This window comes from Rhinopithecus bieti, unplaced genomic scaffold, assembly GCF_001698545.2.
Source record: "Rhinopithecus bieti isolate Rb0 unplaced genomic scaffold, ASM169854v2 scaffold_788, whole genome shotgun sequence".
Taxonomy (NCBI): Eukaryota; Metazoa; Chordata; class Mammalia; order Primates; family Cercopithecidae; genus Rhinopithecus; species Rhinopithecus bieti.
Window position 1 is genome coordinate 1,179,775 of NW_016803416.1, and position 7,513 is coordinate 1,187,287.

Here is a 7,513-nt window from a genome sequence, read left to right on the forward strand (position 1 = left end):
GTTTTTGCTTTTTTTATATCCAACTTGCCACTCTGTGCCTTTTAAGTGGGTCAGTTAGACCACTTACATTCAAGGTTTATATTTATATGTGAAGTTTTGATCATGAAGTTGTTAGCTGGTTCCTTTGCAGTTTCCATTGTGGTTGCTTTATAGCGTCTATGAGCTATGTACTTGGGTGTGTTTTTGTGGTAGGAGATATTGTTCTTTCATTTCCATATTTGAAACCCTTAAGGATCTCTTGCAATGTTGGTCAAGTGGTAGCCAACTCCCTTAGAGTTTGGTTGTTTGGAAAATATTTTATTTTCCCTTCACTTATGAAGCTTAGTTTGGCAGGATTTGAAATTCTTGGCTGGAATTTCTTTAAAAAAAAAAAAAATGCTTAAAAAAGGCCTCCAGTCTCTCTCGGCTTATAAGGTTTCTGCTAAGAAGTGTGCTGTAAGCCTAATGGGATTCCCTTTGTACATAATGTGACTTTTTCTCTAGCTGCCTTTAAGATTTCTTCTTAGTTTTGATCTTGAACAGTCTGGTGACTATATGCCTTAGTGATGTTCTTTTTTTATAGTATCTCACAGGAGTTATCTAGATTTCTCGTATCTGGATGTCTCCCTTTAGCAAGATAAGAGCAATTTTCTTGCATTATTTTATTAAATATATTTTGCAAGTTGTTTTATTTCTCCTCATTTCTCTCAGAAATGCCAGCATTTGAAGGTTTGGTCACTTTACATAATCCCATATTTCTCAAAGACTTCACTCATTTTTTAAAATTCTTTTTTTTTCTTTATTTTTTTCTGACTGGGTTAGTTCAAAGGATCAGTTTTCAAGCTCTGAAATTCTTTTTTTCTGCTTGTTCCAGTTTATTGATAAAGCTTTCTACTGTATTTTCAAGTCCTTTAAGTGAGATTTTCAATTCCAGAAGCTCTGATTGAGTTCTTTTTAAGATGTTTATCTCTTCCTTCATTTCCTGGATTGCTTTAGAAGTTTCTTTGTGTGGATTTTCAACCTTTTCTTTGATCTTGTTGAGCTTCCTTTCAAACCATGCTTGACTTCTTTACCTGTCATTTCTGAGTTTCCATTTTGGTTAGGAACCATTGCTGGAGAGTTACTGCAATTCTTTGGAAGTGGTGTCACTGCATTCAGATTTTTCATGGTTCCTGAATTCTTGCTCTGGTAACTTCTCCTCTGGACATGCTGGCACTAATTATTGTAATTATTTTTTGTGCACAGGATTTCTGCACAGGAAGGGTGGGGAAACCCAATCTGCTAACCCATGTGAGTGGTGCTCCAAATGCCTGGAGATCTGCCTATGTGTAAAGCAGAGAGGGCCCTACTGCACCACAATCTATGTCCATGAAGGCTGGAATGGCTCAGGCTGCTAGTCCAGGCAAGTGGGTGTCTTAATGCCTTATTTTCTGCCTGTGGGTAGAGTAGAGGGACCCACTGTACCAAAATATCAGGGGAGCAGGCTGGAACTCCCAGCAATGACACACACAGACCCATTCCAGGTTTCCAAGTTGGCACTGGCTATAAGTCTCATCATCTAGGAGAAACTGCAGCTATAGAAATTCTCCTCCCACCCCAGGCTTGTGATGGGGGACAGCACAATTCTGGCACCTAGTGCTAAGGCACTTTCCACAGCTCTGGCTGTGGAGGCCCCTATGATCCAGAGCAGGAACTTCAATCTGTGGCCCAAGACTTAAATGATTGTGCATCCATGCTGCCTGTTGCCAAAGAATGGCTTTGTATCTTCAAGTCTTTTTGAACGAGATTTTTAAAAGATCAAACAGGAATATAAAAACCAAAAGAATTAAGGTTCCCTCTGCCTTCACCACTGACTAGTATTAGGGTATGAGAAATGCAAACTATACAAATAGAATATTTTATAAGTAAGTCAAATAAATTGATCTACAGGAAAATATACTTGTACACTCAAAACAGGATTGAGATTACTACTGGATTATTATGTCCACAAATTGCTGATAACACTAATGTATACAGAGGTGTTGATATAATAATTTTATGCAGGACATCTCTGAGATCTGAAGATAATTTCAAGAGTTCTAGGGTAAAAAGTTTAAGGAAGGCTGCTTTAAGTTTTTTCTCACCCTTCCTCCACACCATCATGCACAACTTCTAAATTAGGGTAGAAATTTCTTAAAACAAAACAAAACAAAACAAACAAACAAAAAAACAGCTACTAAAGGTTTTAAATAACTTGAGAAGTCTCTTCTTGATGCTTTGCTGAACTAACCAACATTGTTTATTCTTAACTATATTGAGGCTTAGTCTGAGACACAAACTACTAACTCAAACACTGGGAAGATAGGAAATATGAATGGTTAATGGTTAAAATGCACAGTTCTCCAGTGAAAGGGACCAAAATACTCTCAGGAGAAGGATCTCTGAATAAAATTGAAGTCTAAACTTGGAAAAATAAATTTGGAGGAAAGCCATGGCAGATTTAGAGGCAGGCAAATTAAACTTAGTGAATTTCAAATTAATTTCACAGATGGTATCCAATTCTGGTGTTGCTGGCAGGGTTCCAGGTTATATTGGAAACAGAAAGAAAAAGCAAAAATCTTACTTTGATTTTCTCTGGAGATGTGAGATGTCTGATCTTTACAATTGTGTGTTTATAAGCATGTTTATGTGTTTGTACATATGAGTATATGTGTTTTGTGTGTATGTAGTCAATACCATATAAAGATTAACAAAACGAAACAGTATCCCAGCCTACAAATCTTGTAAGAAACAAATTATCAGATACTTGTGAAGGGAAATATCAACTAAATATTTATTGGGACTATTTTTAAGAACTGCCAGATACATCTTTTTATAACATTGAAAATAAACTTAATCTTTACTTAAGGGACAGGATTATATATTAGTGATGTGTATATTATAGCCAAAGTATTCATTCTATTCTTCTTCTTGTGTAGAAATAGAAACAAGAGCTACAGCTGCCTGAAAAAATATATATAATATTAAATATTTAATATCCAATGTTCATATATATAATATATATATGTACATTTTACTATTCCAGGGAATTACAGGATATTATTTTACTGATAGTTATATACAGTAAAGATTATTCACCTTTTCAATTATTCTTGTCTGCTGAGACACTCTGCTCTTTTTAGATATTAGCAAGCAGATTCATGGCAGTTTTGGGACTTCTTAATCCCCCAACTTTCTAAGTTTAGAGACTTCTATCCCATATCATTTCAAACATATAAAATACACCCACATCAGATGTTAAATATAACTTCCCTAAAATTTTTTCAAAAGGTTTTAAAAAATGGTTATACATTTGAGTTTTCTTAAAGATAAATGGTTTATTTTGTTCTTGTGGATTACATTTATATTTAAGTTTATATTTAAGTAGAGTTGGATTGAATTACGCTTAACATTATATTCTTTAGATATTTAATTATACTTTTGTTCATTTTATTTTCAGGGTTTTTTTTTTCTTAGTTTAAAGCCAATAACTTTTCTTCCAGATTTAAATAATGCCATTGACAAGCTCCTAGACTAGTCTAGACACTAAGCCTATAGTACCAAATTGATAAAACTATTTTTTAGTTATCACTAATGATGCTGTACTTGCTATAAAACCAAGTTTTTTACTGTGGCTTATAATGTCTTATATGGATTTTTCTATGCCTTCTTCTACGGCCCTTGCTCATGCACTTGTCTTGTTTTCAGCCTGTTCATATAAGCAGTCTTTTGTTCTAAGCATCTATCATTGCTTGAGAAGACAAAGTAGCAATAGCAGTTTGAGGGAGTATCAGGGTTAAGGGAATACTTTTTAGGGTTTTCGCTTTGATTTGTATAGGATAGAAAAGACCTGGGCAAGCTTGTAGGCAGACAAGAAGTAGCTGAGAGAGAAACATCCAGCAGAAGAACAAATGGCCTTCACCTTTTTTATAACTGAACTACTGCCTTAGCTTAGTGCCTGGACAGGACATAGTGGTGATAGAGAAATTCTAGGCAGACAGGCGTGTGTCCCTGGCAAAACCCAGCTTCCAACTGAAAAGCCTGAGACCTGCAGCCCAAAGTGAGAACTTCCATCCCAGTGTGCCTGCTCTCTCCCAGTTGGTTCTTTCTGAATAATGTCATTTCACCAATTGAATGTTGCCTCTTCCAAAACTACCTATGGCCCACTCTGCCCCATCCTGTGCCTATAAAGACCCCAGATTCAGCTGGCAGAGGAAAGAAGTGGCTGGACGTCAGGGAGAGGTGGCTTTGGCTTCAAAAACAGTGGCTGGATGGGCAACTTGACTTCAAAAGAGAGAAGCAGAGAGGCAGTTTGACTTTAGGGGAGTATAACCTGCTTTTCCCGTCCCCTTTCCACTCTCCCTCGCTGCTGAGAGCCACTTTCATCACTCAATAAAATTCTCCACATTCATCATCCTTCAGTTTGTCCACATGACCTCATTCCTCTTGGAAACGGGACAAGAATTTGGGATGCACCAAGTGCAGGTACCCAAAAGGCTGTCACGCTGGCCCTTTACCCTCAGTGGTAGAGGGCAGCCACCCCACGCAATGAGGCAAAGGTCCCACTGAGCTGATATCCAAAAACTGCTGTCCAAAAACGGTGGTGCTAAGAGAGCACCTTAACACACTCTCTGAAGCCTTGGGGTCGCAGGCACCCCTACCTGGATGCTGCAATGGGGCCTGCACAAAGTTTTCTTCTGCCAGCACTGAAGTGGCCTGCCAGTTCCTGCACTCTCCTGCCTGTGTGCTCCCTCCCAGGAGGGGTGGAGTCCAGCGGACCTGAGTGAATTAAGTTTGCTTCTGCTGGGCTGCTGGTTGGTTCCTGCACTCACTTGCTCTAGTTCCCATACTCGTTCACTCACATGCTCCATCCCACAAGGAGTTGAGTGGAGTGGGCTGAGTAAATGGGGCACCCCATCACAAGTCCCGTGAAGGGGTCAAGAAAATATCCTGCATCAGTAGGAGGTCTAAAACCAATCTTTTTTTGAAGGACAGTGTCATGCAATAGACGCCTTATTTTTTTTTTTTTTGAGACAGAGTCTCTCTCTGTCGTCCAGGCCAGAGTGCAATGGTGTGATCCCGGCTCACTGCAAGCTCTGCCTCCCAGGTTCACACCATTCTCCTGCCTCAGCTTCCCCAGTAGATGGGACTACAGGTACCTGCCACCGCGTCTGGCTAATTTTTTTTGTGTATTTTTAGTAAAGATGGGATTTCACCGTGTTAGCCAGGATGGTCTCGATCTCCTGACCTCGTGATCCGCCCTCCTCGGCCTCCCAAAGTGCTGAGATTACAGGCATGAGCCACGGCGCCCGGCCAATAGATGCCTTATTATAAGAGAGTATGGTTTTCTATGACTGAGAAAGAATATTCTTCCAAGCTCTCTCATGCAGTTGTAGACAGGATTGTTTCTCATAGGATATTGGACTAGAAGGTCTTACTTCCTCATTGCCTCTTTGCCAAGGGCTTCCCTCAGTTCCTTGCAACATGGACCTCTCCATAGGGTGACTTGACTCACAACATGGCAGTTGTCTTCCTTCAAAGCAGGTGAGAGAGTAAAAGAGGCTGAGTACCCAAGACAAAAACCAAAGTCTTCTTTTATAACCAAAGCTTGAAAGTGGTATCCCATTACTTCTGCTGTATTCTATGCATTGGAAATAAGTCAGTAAGTCTAGCCCACACTCAAGGAGAGGAGTGACATGAGGACATGAATATCTGGTGGTAAAGACCTTGGCAAGTCATCTTAGAGCCACATTCACTATCTAGCAGAAGATTCAGGCTTCTAAACAAATTAACAGTTTAAGATGTTGAGTAATATTTTTAAAAGCAGATAACTTAGAATATTTATTCCTATCTGGATCAGAGATGAAAATCTCAGAGAAAGTGACATTTGAACTAAGAATTGATTTTAAGGAAAATAGTCACCAGGCAGAGAAAGTATTATGAGCAGAAAAACAGATGCACAGATGTTTATGGCATGTTTCTGGGACTTCAAAGACTTCCGTGAACTTGAAGGATATGTTGGGGAAAACGGCTGATAATAAGACTGCAACAGACTACTGTAGCCTATGGAGTTTCTCGTCTGTTATGCTGAAGAGCTTAAATTCCATCTTATACTTGAGGAGAAGTTAATGAAGGTATGAAAATCATATCTCAGAAAAATAATCCTGCTAACAGAGTGCAGAATAAGTGAAAACAAAAAAGAAAGAACTAGGCCATTCAGAAGCATGCTGTGACAGCAAAAACAAAGATACAGTACACTACACTAAGCCAGTGGTCATGGGTATGGAGAATTAGAGACATATAGGACAGATACGGTCAGGGAATGAAAGAGAGCAAGACATTAATAACTTCAAGGCTCCTGGCTTGCATGACTAAGTAGATGTTGATGATGTGAATCATAGATGGGTGGATGAAAGAGAATGAATTTCTTTCTGGATATGTTGAGTTTTAAGAACCCCACAAGACATCATACATACAGTATGGATAGGCTTTACTTCATAGACAGGGAAAGGGGGAGGAAATATAAAGCAACTATCACTTGAATGGAGACAAGCAGGAATGAATTTAGTTTAACAAATATTTGTTGAATATTTGCTACAGTCTTGGCACTATCTTAAATATGGTATCATAATTCATTTCACCAAAGTATGAACATGTAGATTACATTCTAAAGAAAAATAAAGAACTTCTAAATTATCCTTAAATTCAGATGCACCATTTTAAATAAACTATCATCAGAATTAATTCTAGATTTTGTCAAAATAAACACAGAAATCAAGATGAACATGGAGAAGAAAGGATATTTCAAAATATACACCAAGCAACTATATTCAACCATGTTTGAATCATTTATACTGTTTCATTTCCCAGAGTTTGCCTTTTATTTATTTTCTCTTGATTCAATTAGGAATACAGTCTGCAATTTGAAAGCAATTCTACATGTTATGTGACTGAGTTTCACACAAACCACTAATAAAGTGTAGGGAAGGACAATACTCAATGAATCTCTTATGTATTAACTTGATTACTAGAATTAAGTCAGCTAGTTCCATTCTGTAGTGTTTAGCACATAATACTCATGTAGCTTAGGACAGTTTGCAATTCAGAGCTTAGTTAATTAAAGTTTGTAGTCACTTGTTAAAACTGTAATTGCAGCATGCCATAATTGAGGGTCTTTTAAAAATTAAATTGTTATTTACCTAAGTGGTGCTGAGTTTTTAGTGGGTATGTATATGTGCACACAACACAATTACACATATATTTTAACCAGACAATATTTAAGACATTTTTCCTCATTAATGTGATCATAGAAAAGAGATATGTGCTGCAGCTGCTTAGTTTTGGTGGTAGGTCTGTGTGTTCTGGCCCTAGATGCTCCCCTGTTTGCTTTCTTGCACACTCTTCAGAAGCATTTGCTTCTCTTCTCGAGGCCTCTGCTTCTCTTCTCGAGGTCCAAAACATCACACAGTTTACAGAAAATGATGCATATGCCATTGATTTCAATGTTGTCTGTCCA